Raw genomic sequence first — 12,538 nt, 5'->3', positions numbered from 1 at the left:
ACTTCATTAATTAGTTAATTAACTAATTACAAAAGAAAATTAGAAATTCACACAGCAGCTAAAGCAAACAAGCGACCGAGCGAACGAGCGGACTAGTGGGCCACAAGGAACAGCAGACCGGATGGTCGGAAGGTGGAAACAGGTGCTGGCAGCGCCAAAGTACAAGTAAGGACAGGTGAGCGAGAGAGAGCGGACGCGGTGTGTTTGTGGGAGGAAAGGTGAAAAGTGAAGGAATTAGATAAAGCAGTGGCAATGTTGACTGAAGGGCGGTGTACAGAAGGAAGGGTGTATAAGGTTAAGAGGTGAATAGCAGAAAGTAAAGCAAAGCAGAGAAGTAATAAAAACTTACAAGTAAGTATAGAGTATTAAAGCAGACTGAAAGCAGAGAAGACAAGTTAGCGGCAGACAAGCAGAGAAAGAAGTGAGGAACCAGCGTAACATCATTAAGCGAAAGGTGGAAAAAGTGCCGTAAAACTAAAAACAAAACTCAAACAAATGCACTCTCACACAAACACACAAATACACACATAAACTTCGACAGCGTGTGGCGGGTAATAAGGCGGCTATGGTGCGCCGTGGCGGATACGTAACATGAACAGCGTATACGATAATACGAAAGCGTGAAAAATGAAACGGCACACACGCCTGTATTACAGTTAGCTGCTTACATATACATATATGTATGTACATATATGTGTGTATGACTGTTAGCAAAATAGGCGTTGTTGTGGTAGTATAATAGAAGCCTTAACTAGGCAAACTAGCATTAGCTGAGTGCATTTACTTTCGTTGCTGGCAACAACTACACATATATATACATGTACATATGTATGCGTGAGAGTGTATTGCATGCCAGCAAGTTACTTGCTGCCGTTGTTGATGAACACCGCATGTCATGGCAAGCTGCACTCCGTCGCCACCGCATTGCTGATGTGCTTGAGAGCATGAGTAAGTGATTGCATAGTGGCCGATAAATATTTAAAGTGCTAGTCAATGGAATGTCGATGGCGGGCAATAAGCGCCGCGAAAATAAATTTTATAAAAGTGCATATACAAATGCATGATGCTGTAAATTAAGTGAATAAAGCATGAAGCGTGAAGTGAATGTGCTTTTGCAAAAAAAAAATTCGAAAGCATGTAAAATTGCGGAAAAAATTCGCAGAATGGCGGAAGTTTGTATGCTAAGCGAATAAAAAGGAAAAACGAATAAGCGGAAGCTAGCGCAAAAGTAATCAAAAATTTTGAATTGCCTTCTTGTTGGAGCATCATTGAACTAGAAATGGATTTTTTGTATACCAGCATAATCCATTATAATATAGAGGCCTGGTTAAGAGGTTCATCGACTAGTTTTTGCAAACACATAATGCATTTTATTGATTTATTAAAAATATATATATTTTACGTTTTTCTAGCAATTTTCGCACTAAAAGCTAGATTTTATTATTTTCTTGCATTATATTTTTTATTTTTTTTCATATCGATTAAATAAAACTACGCAGATTCACATTAAATAAATATTTTTTTATATGTTGCTACTTACCACTCATTTATTCATAATTTGATTGTAAATAATGATGTGGCCGACTTACATAAATTGGCCTTGAAGCACTTTCTTAATCAGTTTTTCTAACATTTCGTATGGTATATATAGCGATTATTTCCATACAAATGGTTGTTTTGTGCAGGAAAATCCTTCTATGTAAAAGTTTTGTTATAGAAGATATTAAATCAATAAATTTCAGAGTCAGTTTTAAACCACCAGGACTCTATTGCTGTTCCGTTAACAATAAGATTCCTTATTTCCCCAAGAATTTTTATACTCTCGCAACAAAGTTGCTAAAGAGAGTATAATAGTTTTGTTCAAATAACGGTTGTTTGTGTCACCCAGAAATTAAAGTGTTAGATATGGGGTTATATATACATATATAAATGATCAGGATGACGAGCGAAGTTGAAATCCGGATGTCTGTCCGTCTGTCCGTGCAAGCGATAACTTGAGTGAAAATTGAGATATCTTAATGAAACTTGGAACACATATTCCCTGATAAGGCTGCCTTCGAAGATGGTCAAAATAGGTCCACTGACACGCCCACAAAATGGCGAAAACCGAAAACACATAAAGTGTCATAACTAAGCCAAAAATAAAGTTATAAAAGTAAAATTTGGTACAAAGGATCACATTAGGGAGGGGCACAGTTGGCACATTTTTGAAAAGTGGGCCTGACCCGCCCCCAATTTTGTTTTTTGTATATATCTTGCAAACCAAAATAACTGAATAAACTGAACTTTCTGAAGTCGTTTCTGTTAGCCATTTCCTTATACAGTCCAAAAACGAAAGAAATCGTATTACAACCACGCCCACCTCCAATACAAAGGTTATGTTGAAAATTACTAAAAGTGAGTTAGCTCACTAACGAAAAACGTCTAAACAAAATTTTACATAAGAAATGGCAGATGGAAGCTGCACTCAAATTACAAAATGGGAAATGGGCGTGGCGTCGCCCACTTATGGGTCTAAAACCATATCTCAGGAACTGCTCGACCGATTTCAATGAAATTCGGTATAACACTTTCTTGACACCCTGATGGCACGGGTGCAATATGGGCGAAATCGGTTCACAACCACGCCTACTTCCCATATAACTCAATTTTGAATTCCATCTGATTCGTTCACTTTATAATATATAAATTAGGAACCAATGAAGATAGCGGAATAAAACTTTACACAAATACTGTATATCATCCGTGGCATCACTTGTGAAACAATTGTCGAAATCGGACTTTAACTTTTCAATGCCCGGATTTCGAATATGAAGAACTCAGTGCCTTAGGGTAATTTTTCAATGAAAATATCGGTAAATCTCTCAGATATCTTAATTTAATTCAGAGGAAATCTTTTTCTTCTAATAGTGTGTCTCTGTACCAGAAATGGTTAAAACCGGGTCATAACTTCCCATAGCTCTCATATACCTAATTATAGGGTTTTCAAAAATACGACAGGCTTAATACCTTATAAATCGATTAATATTTGAAATATCTTAGCCAAATTAAATGATATAATCTTAGATATAATGTGCGTTGGTGATGAAAATGAGTAAATTGGGACAGTATAAAATGTTCGGTTGCACCTGAACTTAGCATTTCCTTACTTGTTTAATTTGGTTATTCCCAACACATTTATTCATAATTTGCTTGTAAATAATGAAGTGGGTGACTCAAATTGGCCCTGACAAAGTGCGTCAACCAGTTTGGTATAGCGATGGTTTCCATACATATGGTTGTCTTGGGCTAGAGAATCCGTCACATGCGAATGTTTTGTTATAGAAAAATTACTAAAGTTTTTTAAGAATCAGCTAGACTCTGTTACTGTTCAGTTACCAAGAATGTTCTTTATTTCTCCAAGACTTTCAACAGAATGCGGACTATCTACCCTTACAGACTTTTTCAAAATTTTTAATATAAAAATCTTTCTTTTTTCGAATAATGTCGTAAGTAAATCTTTCTTTTATATGGACCTAAGGGTGGAATTTAGATTAAGATATATATAATAGGTTTTTTAACGTTTCAAGAGTTCTATTATATTGTGTTTTGCCGATTTAGTTGAAATGAAAGATCCGCCAGCTAAGTTTCGATTATACCTCTCACAATTACAAACGTTAAAACCATATTTTTTTGATTAATCATATTCATTTCATCTTGGTGGACTTTAGAGCTATTAACTTGTAGAAGGAGCCTATAAAATGAATTCCAATTTCTAGGTGCGAAAGCATTATACCTTTGTATAAGTAGAAGTAGTTTATGTACGTACACTTGCGAAATAAATTCTTAATTAAACATGACTCTTCTACCCGCCACTTCATTGAATAAGCGGTTTGAGTAGATGGAATATTAATTATAACTCGCAAGCACGAACGTGACTTCGAAATCGCAGAACTGTTTATTGATTAACGCTTTGACAGGTTATTCACAAAAGACATTATTACAAATTTCCACAAATAGATACTACGAATCGGAACCATTGCTAACACGCGCGACTGCGCCTATAATAACATAACCAATACATATACACATACATAGATACATACATACATAAATACATGGAAATTCATATATATAGATACACAAGTAAGACATGAATGACAAGCATGCTATAAATACGAATGCAAAGGAGCCAATAATAAAAAAAACACGATGGCAATGAGTACATTGACATTACAGAGGAAAATGGTAGAAAAGTCGGTGAGAACGATGAAGTAGTGCAGAGGCAGCCAACCACCTTAACCTATGTTGTAACGCTGAAAATTATACTCCTGACAGACAGGCAGCAAATGTCGGCAGCAATATAGAATTACGGTAGCCTGCACAAAAACAACAACAACAACATGAGTGAACAGAAACCGAATATGGCAACTGTAATAACAAAAAATAAATGATGATATGGTAGCAAAGGGACTGTATAAATGTACGAGTGTGTGATTCAGGCTATTTATGTGCTTGCATACGAAGATATTTGCTTTTTGTCTAAAGGTCGCTGGTTCGTTTACCAGCTATAACTCATTTAAAAGCAGCTCTTTCCAACAAATTTTGTTCAAATTTTTATATCGAAAAAAAAGAAAAATATTGTAATGAATAAATGCACCTTCAAATGAAAGCGGCAGCAGCAAACTGTGTGTCGCCCAAATGCACCGAAATCGCACGAAAAGTGTGGCCTAAATTTCGTTATGAATAAAATTTTGTAAAAATTTTGTATGTATGTAAATACGTTGAAAAAGCACGCTAAACCACGAGAGTGCAATAAAAATATGTGAAGCTCGTTGGCCAAGAGTCGTAAGAACGAATCGCTACAATGGTTCAAGTGGCTGCATATGGTGGCACCTGCAACCAATGTTCACCGCAGTTTAACGCTGCATTTTCTTACCTTTTTTACTGCTCCCCTTTTAAACAGTTGGCAGTGGCGGTGTGGCAGACGTGTTGAGGTTAACTAGGCGGCACAATTGATTTTTCAGGGACGCAAATAAATTGAGGTGGATATATTTGAGAGTGTGTGTGTAGATTTGGGTATTGGAAAGCATCGAGTGCTTCAAACTTAAAATATTTTTGCATTGAATCCAGTTTCTTAAATTTCTTAATTAAAACCTAGTCTTTCTTAGTTCCTTCGCGGTGTGGAATTTGCGTCATTCGGCGCTTCGAAAACTAATGAGTAAGTCTATATCACGCTATGATCTAATATTTCATACGGTGATTATTATTTCTGCAGCCATTCACGAGGCCTCTTTCAAATGTGGATTGCTGCATTCTTTTGATGAAAACTGTAATCTAGCTGTAACATCTAAAAGATAATTCGGGAAAAATCTTTTCATTTTCCATTAATCAATCAATGGTATACATTTACCATACCTCAAGAAGCAGCAATGCAGAAAAAAATCCTCTGAAAATTTTCCTAAGAAAAACAATTATATTTTTAATATTTAAAAATAGAAATCAAAGTCTAAAAGAACGCTTCGCTTCACTTTTTGGGCATTCGCTTGTACTACCGGGCTATGCTTAACTATTCATTTACTCGTAGACGTAACGGGATATTCACTGGATCGTAACTCCGCAGTGTATAAGATTGCTTCTTACACTACTATGTGCTCTATGTGAATATATGTGTAACAAATTTGCATACACCATTACACACACAGACACACACACACACACAATTATCACGTGGAGCTTCTCTACCCCCAATTGTGTCGACGAAGGCTAAGCTTTAGCTGAGACCGAAATGAACTGACAAATGACTCTTAACAGTATATCACAGCCGCTAATCAGCTGCCAAACAGGCGCTACCGACCCACCAGCCAATCGCACAGCAAGCCAACAATATATCAGTCAAGCAATCTAGCCTGTGCAGGAAGCCTCGCAGCTGGTCGATTCGTGCGCTGACGTGCAAAATTCCATGCCACGAACTGATTTACATACCGAGTACAGTTGGTAGGCAAAAATACAGAACCCATTAGCAAGTGAGAGGCAATTTAAGTTAATGCTCTCATGAAACAATATTATTTAATACTCTCGCAACATGTTGTACAGAACTACAACAGAGAATAACTCGCAAACCAATAAAGCTATATAAACCAAACTTTCTGCAGTCCAAAAATGAAAGAAATCGGATAATAATCACGCCAACCTCCAATACAACGGTTATGTTGAAAATGACTTAAAGTGCGTTAACTCACTAACGAAAAACGTCAGAAACACTAAACTTTACAGAAGAAATATCAGAAAGAAGCCACAATGAGATGTTTTTACAAAATGGAAAATGGGCGTGGCGGCGCCCACTTATGGGTCAAAAACCATATCTCAGGAAATACTCGACAGATTTGAATGAAATTTCTTGACATCCTGATGCCACGTGTGGAATATGGGAAATCGGTTCACATTCACGCCTACTTCCCATTTAACTCAATTTTGAATTCTTCTGATTCGTTCACTTTATAACATATACAATAGGAACCAATGAAGGTAGCGAAATAAAACTTTACACAAATATTGTATTTGAGCTGTGACATCACTTGTGGAAAAATTGTCCAAATCGGACCATGACAGGTTAAAATCGGGTCATAAATTCCCTCAGATCTCATATACCTAATTATAGGTAATATAAAATTAAGTGAGCGTATAGTCTTCGATATATTATATCTTGATGGTGAAAACGAGTTTTAGGAATTACCTCAGTCCCCATATACTATTTATGATGATTTTCGTTATTCTATTGAACTTTATGCCGAATATATGGGTCGAATTGTGTTATCTTTATAAAATTACATCAATAAATTGCGAGAGTATAAAATGTTCGGTTGCACCCGAACATAGCTTTCCTTACATGTTTATTTTAGAGAACGTTAAAAAAGTCATAATTCTTCAACTATAATGTCAAAACTACACTTTGGAAGGGGAACCTTTTCTAGGAATATTTGGAATGCCTCTTCAGACTACGATTGTGGTTTGTTTGCTGTTGAATGTGACCTATTAATCCAATTTGTTATAATTCAAGTTATCGTTATAACCAAAAAACTCTTAAAAAAACTTAGCCCTTCTTCTTATTTAACAATTAATACTCATTCGAAGGCAATATCAATCTAAGTAAGATTAGTTCAATAGGCTGTATGTACAAGCTACAATTTCTATTCAAAGCAAATTTTCTGAGTTTCGAGGAAGCAATAAAGGTTGTTATGTAAGTTTGCATACATGGTAAAAACTTTTTCAAAGATTAAATTCTCCTCATTTCTCATTTTTGTAACTCATGCCTATATATCTTCGAGCACTTACTCGTATATGACACAAAAGGGAAACAATAAATGCATTCTTTTGTTGTGGCATTGAATGCTGTATATGACTTCTTATCGAGTTGCTGCCAATAAATGAAAGGACAGTTTTCCCAACGCATTGTGCCACTGTGTGATTGAATAATCCAACCTATTACAACCACAAGTTGCCAATCTATTGACGAAGTACAATGGTCTATAGTATAAGAAAATATTTGTAAAGGATATAAGCTATTTACTGCACACATACATATAGGTTCGTTCATGTGTATAGAAACATATGTACATACATGTAATTATATGAAGCGAGAATGTGTGTTCAATGTCTGTATGAAGTCAATCCTTATTATTGGCTCTATCTGTTACTCATACGCCATGTCAAACAGCAAACTTACGCAGTGGCTGTGCTTTTGCCTTTTCGTCCTTGTCGTTGGCTGTTGCTGTTGCGTTGCTATGTGATAGGAATTTTATTATCTTTCAGTCTCTATTATTATATAAATTTCACATAACAGTTATGTGCTTATTTTCTCCATAGAGGACAATGTATATGAGTATATTTTGTGAATTTAAGCAATGCATTAAATATTCCGAACATTATATATTCTTTGTGACTAATAACATGAAGATGATTTAATAGCTTGCTTTTATACTTTCAACTTTGTCAACTTTGGCTACGGCTTTATGTCCTTTTAACTTTACATTTATCATTTAATGAAGTGAAATCGATTTTTCTTTCCAATTTTTTAAATTATATTAAATTTATTGGAAAAGAATGACGGTATATATGTATAGTAAATAAATGCTAGTTTGGATTTTATTTATTTGGAAAATTGTAAAATAGTTCTAGGCTCAGGAAAAGCTTCTACAAAAAGGTGGTGAAATATTTTCAGGTGTTGGTAAATTTATGACTTGCGAAATATTGCATATAAACTCAATATTAATAACGGATATAACGAATATAGTGAGTCGAACACAAACATACCGAAGGACGGACATCATTCATCACATTTGTTTCTTATTAATAACATAAATGCGCAGTTAATCAGTTAACTCTGCCGTCTGTCTAGGCTATAAGAAAGTGCCTGAAGAAAATGACTCCTGAAAGTTTCGATGTAGCTATGTCGCTTTAGTAATTTGCGAGATGTGCACAAAAAACTTAGAGGGGGCGGGGTCACGCCCACTTTTCCCAAAACAATTACATCCAAATATGTCCTAGAACGATGCTTTGTACCTAATTTCACTTCCTTAGGCTAATTTATCTAATTTATGGCTTAGTTATAGCTATTTTTATTTTTTCGATTATCGCCAGTTTGTGGGTGTGGCAGTGGTTCGATTTCGCCCATCTTCGAACTTAACCTTCTTATGGTACCAAGAAATACGTGGTCCAAGTTTCATCAAGATATCAAAATTTTTACTCAAGTTACAGCTTGCACGGACGGACGGACGGACGGACAGATAGACATCCGGATTTCAACTCTACTTATCACCCTGATCACTTTGGTAGATATAACTCTTTTAGTTTTAGGACTTACAACCAACCGTTTAGCAACATTGTTGCGAGAGTATACCAACGATGCCGCAAAATATTGGCACTTAAGCGGGAAAGGCACTTAAACGGGGAGGCGCTTAAGCGGGGATCACTGTAAACCTAAGATATGCCGGGAAAATATGTTTCCACGCAGTTTTTATTATGATATAAAGGGTCTGGAGAAGAATTACAAGATTTTCCACATATTAGCGACAATATTTGTATTTTATCATTATTTAGTTAAGCTAATTTGAAATAATTTGATGTATTTCTCAGAATAATTAGCTAAATTTTGGAAATTTTTGTGTAAAATATTTAGTATAATGTTCAATGGGAAATTAGCACGATGACAAACGATTCAATGTTGTTACAGAAACTATATACTTCACTAAATTACATATCTGTCTACATTTCAAGTTAAACAGTTTTGTTTTCTCTTAAAGCCAAATTTTATGATACTTATCTTTCAACTTTGCTTCAACAAAAACAACCAACATAAAATACAAAACTCTGCTGATAGTTACGTGCAAAAGCAGTCAAGTGGGCAGACAAATAGCTACGCCGGCAGTTAGTGTGACGGGCGGTCAGTCGGCTTAACGGTGCAGATCTCTGCGCTTCAAACGTAATAGAAGACGCCATAAGTACGAGTATGAACATCTCAGCCTCGCAACACTCACATTAGACATAATTTTAAAAAGCTGAACGTGTGTTAGTCTGCTATATTTTCATTGCGACTCCGGCAAGCTTACCTATCTGGATGGCTGCCTGTATGTCTGTCAACTCATGTGCAATTCCACAGCCATACCCGTGCACCGGCGTCGTCGCTCCACTTAACAGAAGCATCGCGCCGCCGCTCAGCCGCATTTGGCTCGGTTTGGCTTGGCTTGAATGGCTTAGCTGGCTTAGCATACTTTGCAGTCAAGTAGTCTATTATTGCTCCATTTATGCTCGTAGCCTTACGCACGAAATTAACATATGAATAAATGCATGGATTAGTGACGCAGAGGATGTGCGTGCATACATATTTACTAGGTTGTCAGATTGTTGCTGGAAAAATATAGTTTTATATGGTCTTAATGCGTATTAATGAAGTGAAGATTTACTGGATTTTAAAGTGCAAAAAGTGAGTACGACATTTTGAGGTTTCGGGGAACTAAATATAAAGTTGAATTTTATGGTTAGAATATACAATATTTTTTCATGGCTTACGCAAGGGTTTTCATAATCTAGCTAACTCATATAAGAATTTTTCATTAGCTTACCTTCAATATACGATATACTTTAGCATATACATATGTATGTATCTGTGTAATTATCATCATACATTTTCTTAAGTCCTTTCAGCTACTTCAATATTAATTCTGTGATGATTTCTTGAAGGCTTAAAGAAGATAAGTTTTAACACTGTAAACCAGTGTAAGTAGCCTATAAGAGTTCTTTTGGGTTGTTAAGTGGCCATAAGTGTATTGTCGATGGCGCAATAGGTACAAAAATTGGAAAAAACATGGAAATGGAGTACCGAAAATAGTTCTAGTTAAGCAATAACTTTCCCAATCATCTCATAACTTGTAGTGTTACATTATGGTAGGCGTTCACTTATTATATGTTATGTAAATCCAAATTTTGAGACGATATATATTATAATATTCGGTTACGATCGAAATTTATTGAATTTTCTGGACACATCTCGAAATATTTTACAGTTATAATATTTTTCTAAAGATATATTGTTTTAAAGAAACAATGTTATATTTCAAAAGTTGCAATGTTATTTGAAATATTTCGTAGCATGATTTAACTGAACACATTTTCATTCGACATTATCTTATTTAATATTATTTATCTTGTCAAACTATGCCTAATATATCCATCCATAATGACTCGACAAATATTTGTACGACATTGAAAAGCTCTCAATTGTATATTTCATACTAGAGGTGATATAAAATACCTCTTACATACTTACGTTTGCTATATATTATGTGCTTGTCAGAACTAGATCTTTGAACATGTACTCGTAATTGGGAAAATGGTTATGAGATTTATAGAAATAATACATAAATATAGTATAAATAATAAAAATTTATTCAAATACTAATTTTAAACATATACGAGACTTAAATCGGGAAATGCATCAATTAATTAAGGGATTTCCTTATAGCGTTTTCACACAGCCATATTAACTGATCAATCAAAATTTGTATTGAGAAACACTTTTTTGCCCTTCACACTGCCGGCTACTCGATAACCGAACAGCTGTTGTTTTTCATAAGAAGTTGGTAAGTTTTATCAACTAATTATATTTTATTTATTTTCAGCAGCGACATCTACTGTCGAATAGTATTAATGCTATTTTATAAAAAAATACCGCCAATCGCAGACAAAGAACGTATTTATCATTACAAATACGGTCTTTGTCGCAGAGTTGAATTTCGTTTCCAAGTCGATTAAAATTCAATCAAAAATTAATGTAGATTTTTATTTTGTATGGTAAATCGATCTTAATCAGCGTTTTAATTGACCAGAGGCCGGCTTATTGATCAATTAGCGCCTGTGTGAAAAGGCTATTATGTGTGTCTTCATTGACATCCACTATTATCAATTCATTCGAAGTTTCAATATGTTGTATTTTCTTTAATGATTTCCGCCATTTCGGCACTATGCTTTGGATTATTTAATTTTTCATTTAATTGTTAGATACAATTTTATGGATCTGTTAATCTGTCGACACTTCTGAAATTATTTTTGAGTATATCGTAATTATATCTGGTGTCGTGTTTTATATCACTTTTTGCGATTTATGTAAGGTCTGGTCCAATCGGTTAATTATAAGATCTGATTCTATTTGCTTTCTTTATCACTAATTCTTTGTGTAGGAAAAACTGGCTACGCGGAGATTATAAAAAAATATCGACATTTCCCACTGAATTGAAATCCTTGTTTACAACGGCTGAATTTATTATACTCTCGCAACAAAAGTTGCTAAAGAGAGTATTATAGTTTTGTTCACATAACGGTTGTTTGTAACACCTAAAACTGAAAGCGTTAGATATAGAGTCATATATACCAAAGTGATCAGGGTGACGAGTAGATTTGAAATCCGGAAATTAAAATATCTTGACGAAACTTGGCACAAATATTCCTTGGCACCATAAGAAGATCAAGTTCGAAAATGGGCAGAATCGGACCATTGCCACGCCCACAAAATGGCGAAAACCAAAAACACATAAAGTGTCATAACTAAGCCATAAATGAAGATATAAAAGTAAAATTTGGAATAAAGGATCGCACTAGAAGGGGGCATATTTGGATGTAATTTTTTTGGGGTAGTGGGCGTGGCCCCGCCCCCAAATCGGTTATTTGTATTTAACTCGCAAACTAATAAAGCTATATAAACCAAACCTCCCATACAAAGGTTAGGTTGAAAATTACTAAAAGTGGGTTAACTCACTAACGAAGAAATAGCAGAAGGGAGCTGTACTCAGATTTTTTTACAAAATGGAAAATGGGCGTGGCATCGCCCACTTATGGGCCAAAAACCATATCTCAGGAACTATTCGACCGATTCGAATGAAATTCGGTATATAATATTTTCTTGACACCCTGATAACACGGACAAAAAATGGGCGAAATCAGTTCACAACCACTACTACTTTCCTTATAACTCAATTTTGAAATCCATCTTATTGCTTCACTTTAT

General features: G+C 35.1%; 1 protein-coding gene across 5 annotated transcripts in view; it reads left to right on the top strand.

Annotated features, from left to right (window-relative positions):
• Sdf4_2 (45 kDa calcium-binding protein) overlaps positions 1-12,538 on the top strand; it is a 50,746-nt gene that overhangs the window by 842 nt on the left and 37,366 nt on the right. The gene's annotated exons all lie outside the window — the stretch shown is intronic.

The sequence above is a fragment of the Zeugodacus cucurbitae genome, chromosome 2 (assembly GCF_028554725.1).
Source record: "Zeugodacus cucurbitae isolate PBARC_wt_2022May chromosome 2, idZeuCucr1.2, whole genome shotgun sequence".
Lineage (NCBI taxonomy): Eukaryota > Metazoa > Arthropoda > Insecta > Diptera > Tephritidae > Zeugodacus > Zeugodacus cucurbitae.
Note: the sequence above shows the minus strand (reverse complement) of the source record. Positions and strands in the feature narration are given on the sequence as shown.